This window comes from Gigantopelta aegis, chromosome 15, assembly GCF_016097555.1.
Source record: "Gigantopelta aegis isolate Gae_Host chromosome 15, Gae_host_genome, whole genome shotgun sequence".
NCBI lineage: Eukaryota > Metazoa > Mollusca > Gastropoda > Neomphalida > Peltospiridae > Gigantopelta > Gigantopelta aegis.
Window position 1 is genome coordinate 38146573 of NC_054713.1, and position 15597 is coordinate 38162169.

Sequence of the window (15597 nt, forward strand, 5' to 3'; positions counted from 1 at the left end):
GTCTTAAGACCGAATCCCACTGTTTCTTTCTCGTAGCCGTGGAATATGCTGTCCTGTCTGTGCAAATCGGATTAAAAAAATCTCTTGCTACTAATGGAACAAAAAATGAAGCAGGTTTCCTCAGAGACTATAAAATTATGTCAGAATTACCAAACGTTTGACTTCCAGTAACCGCCGATTAATACATCAATGTGCTCTAGTGGTGACTTTAAGCGAAACTTTAACTTTTAACTCTCTTTTTTCTACAAGATACTTACAAAATCTCGGCATCATCAAAACTGTGGTACGTGTCAAACGGTCACACCAAGCTTCAGCTTCTAGATACTCGAGGACAACCAAGAGTACACCAGACGTCAAGAAATAAATATTGTAAGTGCTCAAAACCTGAGGGCCGAATTTACAAAGCCTGTTTTCAACAACATACATCTACGATGCTTAAACACCTGTGTTTAACTAAAACAGATACTAAACTGTAAGTTTAAACCAGGCGCACTGTGCACCATTTACAAAAGGAATGTGCACCTTTAATAAAATAACATCATTTAGCCTAGTTGTTAGAATGCTTGCGGATGGTAAGACCATTAAGATTAATTTGCAAAGTCTGCGTTTTTGCCTGTCGAAATATACACATCTAGACAGCTATGACACAAAATGTGACGGTTCTCAGCAGACTACATATATATGAAACGTCATTTATTATTTGTAATCAATCAGCGGGAATTATCGCTGATATGTGACTAACCGCCAATCAAAATTTTGTTCCTGGCAAATCTTCCTTTACGTCACGATTTACGTAACTCTGTGTTACCGGTATGATTAAGTACGATTAACGACCAACCTACTACTTAGTTATTTTATTTATTTATTCAATTTTTTTTAATTATAGACTTATATTTTTGTTTTAAAGGTTCCTTATATGACCCCCTGCGCGTGCTGTAACCTCACCGTGGTGCAGGGGTGTAACATTCTCTTTGAGAATGGCCAATACAGCACAAATTGAAGTTTAGAGTAAAAGTCAGTATCTTATCTGTGATATTTGTATTTGTATTTTTGCACAGTTCTTTACACTGTTTTTATTTATATCTTGAATTTTTCTGTTGATGTTGATCATCACCTTGTTTGTTTCCATTACCATAGTTTGACACCCAATAGCCGATGTATTTTTCGTGCTGGGGTGTCGTTAAACATTCATTCATTCATTCCTTATATGACGTTGAAAATGGCCGAGGTGAACTTCAACCTCAGTAGGGGCGTGACGTAGCCCAGTGGTAAAGCGCTCGCTTGATGCGCGGTCGGTTTGGGATCGATCCCCGTCGGTGGGCCCATTGGACTATTTCTCGCTCCAGCCAGTGCACCACGACTGGTATATCAAAGGCCGTGGTATGTATTATCCTGTCTATGGGATGGTGCATATAAAAGATCACTTGCTGCTAATCGAAAAGAGTAGCCCATGAAGTGGCGACAGCGGGTTTCCTCCCTCAATATCTGTGTGGTCCGACGCCATATAACCGTAAATAAAATGTGCTGAGTGCGTCGTTAAATAAAACATTTCTTTCTTTCAACCTCAGTAGTTAAAAGATAAATTTGTTTTGTTTAACGACACCACTAGAACACATTGATTTAATAATCATCGGCTATTGGATGTCAACCATTTGGTAATTTTGACATAGTCTTAGAGAAGAAACCCGCTACACTTTTCCATTGGTAGCAAGGGATGTTTTACATGCACCATCTCACAGACAGGGTAACACGTACCACGGGCTTTGATAAACCAGTCATGGTGCCCTGGCTGAAACGAGAAATAGCCCAATGGGTTCACCGACGGGGATCGATCCCAGTTCGACCGCGCATCAAGCGATGCGCTTTACCACTGGATTACGCCCCGCTCCTTCGACCTCAATAGTGGTCAGGACTGTACCTGCTTATAGAGGACACTAACAGAGTAGGGTCGCCTATTCACAATTAATTAATTAATTAATATGATAAAGAGAAATAAAACTTTTTTAAAAATTCAAATTTAAAAAAAATAAAAAATTACTTAAATATGAGTGGGACTACTTTGCTACTACGCCTGAGTGAGCGGGGCTAAATGGGCGGGGCTAAGTGGCCTGTCAAGAGGCAGTACACGTCGTCTACCTACGTCGGTAATAACTTCTTATGCACAGCCATCCATCAGCGACGTAATCGAGTGGGTCTCGACCGGAATTAGCCGTAAAGTGACGACATTTTTAATTATCGATCGGTAACTGACGTTAAGTACTTTTACCCTTGAACAAAGTGCGTAATAGCCAGTTTCAGGATAGGTTTCTTACCGAATGAAGTTTTCAGGACACCCCAGCACTGACAGACAGGAAAACAAACACGCGGACAGACAGACACATGTGTCTGGGAATTGAAAATTTTACGTAACTTGTTTGACATTTGAATTTATACTGTCATCAGCATAAATATGTCAGGCAGACAAATCGACAGAGACAGAAAAATGTCAGAAAGATGGATTACAACTTATTTTATATAGTATTAATGACTGCCTGCCTGCCTGTGTGTGTGTGTGTGTATGTCTGTTTCTCTCTCTGTCTTTGTCTGTTTCTCTCTCTGTCTTTGTCTGTTTCTCTCTCTCTCTCTCTCTCTCTCTCTCTCTCTCTCTCTCTCTCTCTCTCTCTCTCTCTCTCTCTCTCTCTCTCTCTCTAGCATGTATGTATTGTATGTATATATGTATGTAAGCTATGTGAGTGACTATATGATAAAATGTTACAGTTTTGTGACACGTTTGTCAAAATTGAAAGCGTCATTCTATTAATAGCCACTTGTTTAAAACGATTAATTAACCGCATTCAATAATACGTTTGATCGCAATAAATTTGTTATGGAAATGTGAAATATTTGACACTTTTTAAAGTGACTTGTCAAGTATGCGTTTTTACGTATGCCATACGTGAAAACGTCTGTCAAATTCAAAAGAACGTAGACTCGACTCAAATGATCACACATAAGGTAGTACTATACCAAATAACTTCCGGCTGGGTCAAAGTTCGAGGTGCACCCAACTTTTGATAGAGAAGTGAACACCACAAGTCCTGTGATTGGTTATAAATGTGAGTGTGTTGGTTGTAAAAAAATAATAGTTTCATCTGGGTAAAATAAATGTGCAATTTTATTTCATCTAGTACCAATATGTCAAGTAGCCCTGTGCTTGAAACATGTATGGGGTACCTGTAAAAAAAAGTACTCGAATTTTGTGCGAAACTAGGGTAGTCATAGACGCTACCCGTTATCTCAGAAACGAGCAGCCTGACCCCAATTTTTTTCTGATTCACTTTAAGTGTAAGGGGTGGTAGTATTTATATCCGTGGCGTTTATGTCGGTTGATACGTTGCAGGTAGGAGTTTTAGCCGCATATGTTACTATTGTCGTCTATGGGATTTGCTTTGGTAGTATACACCCATAAATCGATCTGTTCGGAAACCATACCCTAAAGTTTGAAAGAAAGAAATGTTTTATTTAACGACGCACTCAGCACATTTTATTTACGGTTATATGGCGTCAGGCATATAGGTAAGGACCACACAGATATTGAGAGAGGAAACACGCTGTCGCCACTTCATGGGCTACTCTTTTCTATTAGCAGCAAGGGATCTTTTATATGCACCATCCTACAGACAGGGTAGTACATACCACGGCCTTTGATATACCAGTCGTGGTGCACTGGCTGGAACGAGAAATAGCCCAATGGGCCCACCGACGGGGATCGATCCCAGACAGACCGAGCGCTTTACCAATGGGCCACGTCCCGCCCCAACTAAAGTTTGACTTGGGGTAAATAAGTTGTATGTGTAAATACATACTTTCATTCATTCATTCATTTCAACTTATTTTCGTGCTTATATCCAATTAAGGTTCAAGCACGCTGTCCTGGGCACACACCTCAGCTATCTGGCTGTCTGTCGAGGACAGTGGGTTAGTTGTTAGTTGGTTAGTTGTTAGTGAGAGAGAAGAGGGTGTAGTGGCCTTACACCTACCCATTGAGCCCTTAAGAACTCGCTCTGGGTTGGAGCCGGTACCGGGCTGCGAACCCTGTACCTACCAGCCTGTACATACACCGCAAGTACGCTATTAATGTTTATCAAATTAATTATCGAGACAGACGTTGACAATCTTCTTGACGTCTTCTATTTCTTGCATTTTTCTTCAAGATAGCAGACGATACGATCACGTGATCGACAAGTGGGCATTTTGGTTGAGTCATCGATTCAGTTATTCCTCCGTGGTTTAACGTTTGTTTTGTTTAACTGTATTTATTAATCATCGGCTATTGGATGTCAAACATTTGGTCATTTTGACATATAGTCCTAAGAGAGGAAACCCGCCACATTTTTTCCCATTAGTAGCAAAAGATATTTTATATGCATCATCCTACATACATGATAGCACATGCTACGTTCTTTGATATATCAGTAGTGGAGCACTGGTTGGAACGAGAAATAGCCCAATGGGCCCACTGACTCCCTTTATGGCGTCAAATTCAAAGTGAAATCACGTTCGTCATTTCTTGACAGAAAACGTTGATCAAAGTTTGAAAACGTCACATTGCAAGAAAGCTGGCAGGATGGATGACAAACATTAACACAATTATAAACTCGATGTATTCAAAGAGTTCTTGTTTTGTTTGTGTTGTCTTTATTGTTTGTTTGATTTGTTGGTGTTGGTGTTGTTTTTTGTTTTTTTTAATTTTGTTGTTGTTGTTGGGTGTGTTTTTTTTTGGGGGGGGGTTTCGGGGGGGGGGCTTTGTTTTGTTTTTTTGGGGGGGGTGGTGGTGGTGGGGGGGGGGGGGGGGATTCTCTCTCTTATCTATATGATAAGACGTGTAGACCCACCATAACCACAGACATAACCGGGCCCCCTACATTTTGCGACAGTTATAATTTTATTATATATTAATTTTCATTGTTTTACGATCCCCCTCCAAACCTCCCCCAAAGTTCCTTTGGCATTTTGCCTCATGTCATTGCCCCCCCCCCCCCCCCCCCAATGGATTTTTTTGGATCCGCCACTGAATATTATTGAGATTTTCAGAGTGTAGCATATTTCATTAATTTATACTAACAGCAGGGGTTCAAAAATCCCATCGCCCGACGCCCGTGCCAAGTGGAATTTTCATGCCGGGCAAGTAATTATGTTAACTGCATATGCCCGATAACAAGTGACTAATGTAACACCTAAAACCTTTTTAAAATATTGTTACAAATCTCACTAAAACCTTTGGAAAGAGTTCCGATCGTGCGAGCATTTACATAGCTCTAAGGACAAGTAACCCTAACCCTAAATGCTGGAACGATTGGAACTCTTGACACACCAAAACTGAAAACAATATGTTGAAAAGTTCGATAACAATTTTAGAGTTATTCCCCTTTTACTATCGACTAAGATCGGTAATTTCCGCCACTGAACGTAATCGGTTCGATGATCTTCAAACTTAGAAATAACATCCAATATGCTTTACAGCTCATATAAAAATAAAGTATACATGCCTTGTGTGTGCAATCATAATGTTTAATCCTTGGAAACATGGTAAATGAGGTGGGATACAGTTTTAAAATGTCATATTCAAATTAAAGTAGACGTTAATGTGGTTCCGGAATCTGCTCTTTGCAAATGAACAGGGAGGTAAAGCAAATTTATAATTTCCGAGTTCACTTGAACAGAGCATAAATATTATGAACTGTATGCTTATAAAAGATGCAAGACGTTTTAGTTTAGATATAATAAACTTTGTAGCAGAAAATACTTAATGTGTTTCAGTACTTTGCAAATGTAAATCTACGTTCGTGTAAAATGAACAGGTAAGGTGAAGTTAGATTTCATTAGCCCTACGCCATAATCGTTATGGTACGATGCCCTCTAAGCATACATGAATATATTCATTTGTTCTGCTTTATTAATAGTTTTTAACAAATAAATTATGCTCAATGAGTTAAAAATACAAGGCTGCAATCGATGTACACCCCCTCCCCGGCTGTTGTTTACCAAGCCTGCACTATTTGAAAAACATTTGCAAAGTAACAGGGCTCATGTTTACTTTGAGCCCAGCCACGACTGTTTGCGAGAGACTTTTTTCAGCTATTAACAGGGTAAAAACACCCCAGAGAAGTGTTCAGGGGCAAAAAATTTAAATAGTATACACACAACAATGACACATGGGTCAAAATCCCTAAACATTTTTAAACCAATGCCAGCTATAAAAGAATGGCCCACGAGTGGAAAGGGATCTCACAACATCCACGGTCATACAAGTGGTCACTAAGGTATACATCGACACAATAATTATATTTAGATGAACAAGTGGACACTACCAAACAAATAACAAAGTTTAAATCAACAAATGGACACTATTTAAAAAAATATAGTTTAAATCAATAGAGAAGACAGTTGATATTACTGGACAGACATATACATTTAGTACTTCCTAGGTAAGTGTTGTAACTTATTGGCAAAATTCTTTATTTGTGGAATTAAACCAATTACTTTCAAGATTATTACACTATTAAGCACTGTATTAAATTAAATAGGAGTAACACAATTGGTTACCTTAAGAAGTATGGGCAAGTGGAAAAATATATGGGGCAAGTGAATATCTGATTGGCACTTGCCCTGTGGCAAGTAATTTTTTTGAAATTTTTTGAACCCCTGTAACGGAAAAAAGTATGATTCAAAAAGCATCTGATTTAGCATGTCAGAAAACTAAAAACTAAATATACCATATTTTGAATTAAAGTTTATAAATTAAAAAAAATCTTTAAAAGAATGGTCATAATTTTGTCTTTGCTGGGTTTTTTTTTTTTTAATATAACTACAGTGAAACCCAGCTATTAAGACCACCGATGTGACTTAATAAATATGGTCTTATTAGCGAAGTGGTCTTTATTAGTGGGTTACTATAATTTTAAGTTCATTCATTGTGTTTAATTAGAATGTCACTGTAATCGGAATGTGTGCAGGCTTGTGGGTCACGCGATATATTGTTGATTAATATTAACTAGGTGTCACTGTTTGATTTAGCTAACATTATTACTGATTGACTGTCCTACCTATCGTTTGATAACTATCAGCGAGAACAAAGAAACCATTAGATACGTGACTTTTCAACACTTATGTAAGCGAAAAATGCTGAAACTTGCTGTCATAATATGGTTGCTTTGACGGTGTCGAAATACACTGAACACGACTAATGGAACTGACATTACTGGTCGTAATCCGCAATAGCGGGGTGGTCTTAATATCGGGGTAGTTTTACCTATAACATAATAAATAAAATATTCCGGACTTTGAAAAAGTGGTCTTAATAGCAGAGTGGTCTTAATACCGGAGTGGTCGTTAGGTGGGGTTTCACTGCCCAATAAATAATGCAAAATAACACAATTACAACAAGTGTTGCATTTCAAAGTTTGGAATGTGTCACATTGGCATATAGTTGCCTATGTACATAAATATAAGAAACATCACAAACAAATAAATAAATAAATAAATAAATAAAAGACATATAAGCATACGTATGAGACGGGGGGTGGGGGGCAGGGGGCGACTGGTTTGTTTGCAACCTTCTACAGCCATTTGGTAGTGATGGAGTGTCGTTAAACATTCATTCATTCGTTTACCTGTTAATATGAATAAATGTTGTAATCCAGATTCGGGCATTTTGGTTTAATTCAAGCAAAAAATCCCTACCCAACTTCACCCCACCCTACACAAAATTAGAGACCGTACGCCTATGTAAAGACAGACAAAGAAATTCCAAGAAGACAAAAAGAAAGAATAACAGAAAGATGAAAACAGACTGACGGACTAACGGACAAAAATACCTGTACCTTTTGTTTTCCTTTTCCGAACTAGACGAACAGGGTAGGTTGACACTGTTATTGTCTGCCAAGTATGTTATGTTTCATATATACATCTCAGTTATCGTGATAACGGTTATCGGCTTTGATGACGCAGCTATTTCGATAACATCACACTTTCCACACATGCTCATTTAATTCTCCTAATAATGTTTTGTTTTTGTTTTGGGGGTTTTTGTGGGGGGGGGGGGGGGGGGGGGGGTGTTGTGGGGTGCTGTTGGGGGTTTTCTTTTGTAATTATTTTTAGTATTTGTTCTTTCTTTCTTTCTTTCTTTTGTTTGTTTCTTGGGTTTTGTTGTTTTTTTCTTCTTCTTTGTGTGTGTGTGTGTGTGTGTGTGTGTGTGTGTGTGTGTGTTTTGTGTGTGTGTTTCTTTTGGGGGGTAGTTTTTTTTAGGGTGGGGTGGGTTTATTATTTAATTTTTTAATTATTTTTTGTTTTGTTTGGAGGTTTTGTGGGTGGTGTTTTTGGTGTGTGTGTGTTTGTTAGTGTGTTTGTGAAGCACGGACTCGGAGGGGGGGGGGGGGTCGATGGGGGCCGGAGACACCTGCGTCTGAAGAAAAAAACATGTCAGTTTAAGTAATTGCATGTTGATCCCCTGGTTCCGTGTCAGATAACTAGCTGATTAACTAACTATATAGACAGACAGACAGACAGACAGACAGACAGACAAAGTTAAAGTTAAGGACATCACTACAACATATTGATTAATTAATCATCGGCTATTGGATGTCAAACATTTGGTAATTCTGACACGTGACGTAGTCATCAGAGGAAATCCGCTACAGTTTTCCTAATTCAGCAAGGGATCTTTTATATACATTTTCCCAGACAGGAAAGCACACATACCACAGGTTTTGACCAGTTGGAACGAGAAAAAATCTCCTATCAATTAAATGGACCCCCCTCCCCCCCCCCCCTCCGAGGTGATTCGATCCTGCGACGCAAGCACCTCAAGCGAGCACTCAACTGACTGAGCTATATCCCGCCCCCATAATAAATAAACACATAAATAATAAAGAAAGAAAGAAAGAAAAAAAGAAGAAAGAAAACAAAGAAAAAAAAGAAAGAAAAGAAAGAAAAAAAAGAAAGAAAGAAAGAAAGAAAGAAAGAAAGAAAGCAAGAAAGATAACATAAACTAAAATAAAGTCTGAACAAACCTATGTTCACAAGACGTAAATTGCCTGCCTTATCCTCCAAACAAAACTCTTCTAGCACGCTGTCACAAATGACATTTCAAATATAAAAGCCATTTTGGCACGTGCACCCAACAAAAACATTAAACATGATACCTCATGCAATCATTGTCCACAACCGGACTTCCGTAGGCATTCCACAAATCACCATTTTAACCCGGGTAAATATTTTGCCCCTATTAACGCGAAAGTCGTTTTCTATTGGTTAAGGATTGTTTTCTTCTCTCTAAAAACAAACGACTGTGAACTAGTATAATGTCACTAGCACTGTGGACACGCACTCGCCTGATACTTTCACCACTGCACCACTGTCAACCTATGACATCTTACGCCTCTGTAGCTATTCGGCATATTTCGGTGTTTACCGGTCTCCGTACGGAGGCGATCGGGTGCAAAGCGTGTCACTTAAAGGGACATGCCCTAGTTTTTAAACAATTAACGCATATTTTTTTACTATTATAACCGTTTTTGATAACTTAAATCATACTTTACTTATATTTTATTGTTTAGATTATCAATTTCTGTACATTCGAAGTGTGTTTGGTCATCCTGGTGTTTTTAATATCACAAAATGCATTTCTCATATTTTTAAAAACGCACATGCGTCTGAGAAGTATCAGTTATAGAGTCGAGTTTTCGTCTATTTTTAGAGGGTATTTCACCATTTCAAAGTTACAGACTCATGTTTCACTCAATTGTAACTTTATCCAAATGTTTTACAGGTTTGTAAATTAACTAAATTTAGTGTTAATTTTCACGGGTTGAAACTAGGGTATCTCCCTTTAAAGCTGCTATCTCGATAATAAGTGTAATAAAATTAAAGTTTGTTTTGTTTAACGACACCACTAGAACACGTTGATTTAATAATCATAGGTATGTTATTGGAATTTTGACATATAGTCTTAGAGAGGGAAACCCGATAAAAAATATTCCAATAGTATCAAAATATTTTTTTATATGCACCATCCCACAGGCATAGCACATACCACGGCCTTTGATAAACCGGTCGTGGTGCACCGGCTGGAACAAGAGATATCCCAATTGGCCCACGACGTGTATCGATCCCAGACCGACCGCTTTACCACTGGGCTACGTCTCGCCTCATGTGTAATTATTCAGCCATTTAGAAAAGCTCTGTTTACAACTAAAACTACATGTGTATATATACCGGCTTCGGTTAGGTCGTGGTTAAGCCATCGGCTGGTAGGTACTGGGTTCGCAGCTCGGCATCGGCTCCCACCCAGAGCGAGTTTTAACCACTCAGTGGGTAGGTGCAAGACCACTACACCTTCTTTTCTCTCGCTAACAACTAACTCACTGTCCTGGACAGACAGCTCAGATAGCTGAGGTACAGCATTCTTGAACCTTAATTGGATATAAGCACAAAAATAAAGTTGAATTGAACTACATGTGTATTCGTTAAAGGTGTTTGTGATTGATTGTTTCTTTGTTTTTATTTGATTTTTTTATTTTTTTATTTTTTTTTTTTTTATTTATTTATTAAGGACACTATCTGATAATTCTTCTGACATAATTATAGTCTTGCAAGAAACCCGCTACTCTTTTTTTTCCATCAGCAGCAAAATATCTTTTATACGCACTTTTTCCACAAACAGGACAACATATACCAGTCGTGGGGCACTGGTTAGGAAATGTACATATTAAATACATTTTATTGTTCAGATTACCAATGACTATATACTCAGCAAGATGGCTGACAAGACAAAATAAGCACGAAGTGGACACTCAAGACGTCAAAGGATACCGACCAAACCAAAGACAAGACAAATTGCTCGAAAACCTGCCAACTTCTAAACAAAAGTCCTTTTAAGGACTGAAAAAAAGCCTTTTTAAGGGCTAAACCAAACAAAAAAAAGCCAGTTTTTAGGGCTATCCAACCAGGTTCAAATCGGGCTACACCTTCTTAGTGTATATCTTCATGTTAGTCCGATACATTATTTTGGATAGAACCGGCTAAATCTAACACACAGTGACCAGAACAAATTCAAATGCGCATTTTTACCTTTGATTTAATCACTCAGGGAATATTGCACATTTCGCACCCCCAATTACACCCCCACCCCCACCCCACTCCCACCTCCGCACTTCCTTCGGACTGCCTGTTCTCCGGTTGCGTTGTAATCCCCCCCCCCCCCCCCCCCCCCCACACACTCCCAAGTTACGAATTGTATAATACGACGAGAATCTAGTTGTAAGAGCGCTCAGACTAGCAACTGGACAGTCGTAGAAGTCGACCGATCGGCGAATTGGCCAAATCCGTTGTGACAGTTGGTAGCCTTATCCTAGCATAACAACTAATAGGTTGTACGAGTTGTCAGTGTTCGAGATTAAAATTTGTAGGCAGTATCCCAGTTGGATAGTAACATTTTGAAATCTGGTATCCCATCTGAAAATTTAGTATCCCAACAGAAAACGCCCTTTTTCATGCTATGGAATTTACTACAAATGATTTATTTCTGAGCCGACTGATTTGTAAGTTATACAGAAAATAGTATTGTTTTGTTATTTCCAAACCACTTTTACTTTTTTTTTCTTACGTCAAACCAAACTGAAACTATTTACAAAAACATTTTTAAAGAATGATGGGACGGACTATAAATGAAATTCATAAATAACATTGTAACAAACTTGGACGACACTGTTCTCGTTCCCGATCTATTGCTACGCCGCAATCGAAATCGCGGAATTCGTGAAATTCGCAATCAAACAGAATCGGCAAAATTATTTGCTACATCTATTTTTGAGTAATACTGACATAAATTATTATTTAGCAGTAAGTGTTTCTGACATTACTGATGATAAACCTACCTGTATCAATTTTCTGCAGATGTGGAATCAATATCTCAAAAACATTTGATGAGAGGAAACATCCAACAAAAACAATAGCGATGTAACAGTTTCCAGTCTATTTCTACCCCGCTATTGCTCCAGTGTAGCATTAGACGGGGTACCAGTTTGGGGGAGATACTGTTACGGCATAGCATTAGACTGGGTACGAGCTCGAAAATACTGTTACTTAACTTCACCAATAAATGACGACTTTCATTGTTTCAGCGAAAAATAAAAACGCAGGATTAAAAAACAACAACAACATTATATGGTATCCCGGTGGGATACTGGGTTATTGAAGTCTGGTATCCAAAATTAAATTCTAGTATCCCCGGGATACCGTTAATCTCGAACTCTGGTTGTATACAACGAGAATCGAGTTGTGAGAGAGTTCAGACTAGCAACCGGACAGTCGTATAAGTCGTGATATCGGCGAACTGGCCAACTCGGCAGGTACCTTGTAATTTCCATAACTCCTGACTCAGCGATTGTTGATGTGTGATTAAGAACTAATCGGCTGTAGGAGTGGTACACGCCGAGAATCGAGTTTTAAGACTCACCATCCTAGCAACTGGACAGTCATAGAACTCGAGATATCGGCGAGTTATGCGAGTCTGAAACTAGCATAACTTCACTTGGTATACCGAGTGTGTTTCTGGGCCCCGTTCCACGAAGCGATCTTAGCCCTAAGATTATCTTAAGCGCATAGCTACCCTATGCACTTAGGTTGAGCTGAGGGCTACCCTATGCACTTAAGTTGATCTTAGGGCTAAGATCGCTTCGTGAAACGTGGCCCAGGTCATCCTCACGTCTGTAGTAGTCCAAACAGTTTTTTTTTTTTTTTTTTTTTTTTTATGTTTTGCTGTGTTTTAGTGGGATTTTGTGTGTACGTGTGCGCGCGTGCATGTGTGTTTGCGTGCGTGTGCGTACGTATGTGCGTGCGCGCGAGTTTAGTTTTATGGGGGAGTGTTTTTTTATCGTTTTGTTTTGTTTTTCTCTTTGTAAAAAAAAAATTATATCTTTTATTCTAGTAAATTAAATTATTCTGTTATTTATATATATATACGTTAAGGTATTACTATTACATTTCAAACCAAAAATCGATAAATAATTGTAGCCATTATGCAACTATACGATTTTCCTCTTTTAATTAACGTGCTTACCTTGCATGTCGTTTTGTTGTTTGCTAATAAATTCTAACATGACATTGCAAATATATATAAATACATAATTCTCAGCTAATAATTTTGTGCGGGTGGGTAGGTTGAATTGCGTCGTCGTCTGTTGAGGAAATAACAACTTTATTGAGAACAATAGACCTTCATGTTTCCGTCAGTGAAAGAAAAACATAAATTATTACAATTCGACATTACCGCATTTATAGGAACTAATTTTTTTGTTTCTATTTCTATTTTAGAATCCATGGGACTGAGTCGCTGACGTCATATCTATAAAAAAAAGGGGTGGCTACGATTAGAGATGTAGGAAGACATGTAGCGGGGCGGGACAGGAAATGACTGGGATGGTAAAATTAAAGTTTATTTTGTTTAAATAAAACAAAATTAAATAAAATAAAATAATATAGAGCCGAATTTTCCAAGCCTGTTTTCTTAAAGGCAGGTGTTTAATCATTGTAAACGTGTGTAGTTACACGCGTGTAAGTGTAAAACAGATGTTTAATCATTGTAAATGTATGTAGTTACACACGTGTAAGTCTAAAACAGGGCGAGGGTCAGTGTTGGTAGTGTATAGATCGCCGCCAACGGGGGCGGTGTCGGGTTTGCTTCCCTCCCAAAATCCGCCCTTGATTAAGATCAATAGTAAATTTGTAAAACGACATGATTCAACGACCGCACGGAAGCGTCCTAATCCACGGGATGCCCGGCGGCGTGTCACGATTTTTCGAATCCAGCCTACTCGTACGCCAAATTTAGCACGTGTACGAACGAAAGCGTACGTTCCTCCCTGCAGTGCCGAGCACCCATCTGGGCTTGCCCGCTACGGTTCAGCGCTCCCCTGTATGGTAATTATTTCGTTTATATAGTTCGACATCTATCGTTTAAAGACCTTTAGTCCCGGCATTCGGAGGACGAATACTGCTGCATATTCCAAACGGAGATGTTTATTGGTCGTATATATTTAATGTACCATCTTGTGGTAGTAAAATATTTTATTTCACTTTAGAAAATCGCACGACTTCAGGGGTCCATACGATTAACTTTAACCTTCGCTTTATTTCCTAACGGTGAACTCAGTGGATATGTGCATACATATATAAAATATATGCACCAAAACACGTGTTAAGCTGCAATTAAAATATTCCTCAAAATATTGCCTATTAAAGGCAGGGTCAGGGTAAGAGTTTAACGTGCGTATATACCACGAAGGTTTCACACACGCCTATTAAAGGCAGGTGGCTTCTTTAATACCAGTTAAAAGCATTTAGCCGATTCGATGATCGGAGAAGATGAAAGTGATCGTAAAAGACAAGTTGTTGCATAATGCAGGTTAATATGTACTACATGAGCTGATTTGTAATACGAGCACATATATTTTTAAAACAGGTTGTTGCATAATACAGGTTAATGGGTACTAGTAAGGGGATAGTATGGTGGCCTTTAAAGACAGGTGGTTGCGTAACACAGGTTCATGAGTGTCATTTAAATGATTTCAGAGAATATTATACAGAATCATTAAGCCATGATTTCACATTGGCTGAACCCACGTTGGGTGGGGTGGGGAGGGGGTGGCAACTACACTATGAGTCGTGCTATCGGACAAAAAGCAAACACGTTTATATACGGTGTGTGGGGGGGGGGGGGCAGACGTGTGATTGGAGGTATAGCCTCCAACCCCGGCTATACCGGCGTACGAATGTTTTTCACCCCCCCCCCCCCATACCGATACTGTACATGCTATTTTGTAATATAGATCAAATTGCAATATATATATCATGGCTTAATGATTCTGTATAATATTCTCTGAAATCATTTAAATGACACTCATGAACCTGTGTTACGCAACCACCTGTCTTTAACTGTTGATCAAAATGCATTTCATATAACTTGTGTAGGATGTGTAATACTTTTAAAACAATAAATCGTTCACACATTTACATAACAAATAATCAAACACTGGCGTAGGAAGCTAGTGCCCCCCACTTTTTTTGATCCAGTAATAGCAGCGATATATATATATACACACACACACACACACACACACACACAGATACAGATATATATATATATATATATATAGATAGAGAGAGAGAGAGAGAGAGAGAGAGAGAGAGAGAGAGAGAGAGAGAGAGAGAGAGAGAGAGAGAGAGAGAGAGAGAGAGAGAGAGAGAGAGAGAGAGAGAGAGAGAGAGAGACTTCAAGGTATTACTATTTCATTTCAAACCAAAAATTTATAAATAATTTTAGCCATTATGCAACTATACTATTATCCTCTTTTAATTAACATATGTGTGTGTGCGCGCGCGCGCGCGTGTGTGTGTGTGTGTGTGTGGTGTATGCCCCCCCCCCCCCCCCCCCGACTTTTTGGCACATTCCTACGCCACTGAAGAAAGTTGTTGGATGTTTATGACACTTACTTCATCGTTACACGAACACGCTTGGCATGGCAGTCATAAGGGCAGTAACTCTAGACAACCGATTCT

The 15597-nt window shown here is 38.8% G+C and overlaps 1 protein-coding gene across 1 annotated transcript in view; it reads right to left on the reverse strand.

Annotated features, from left to right (window-relative positions):
* Nucleotides 1-15597, reverse strand: part of LOC121390491 — a 35624-nt gene that overhangs the window by 10579 nt on the left and 9448 nt on the right. The gene's annotated exons all lie outside the window — the stretch shown is intronic.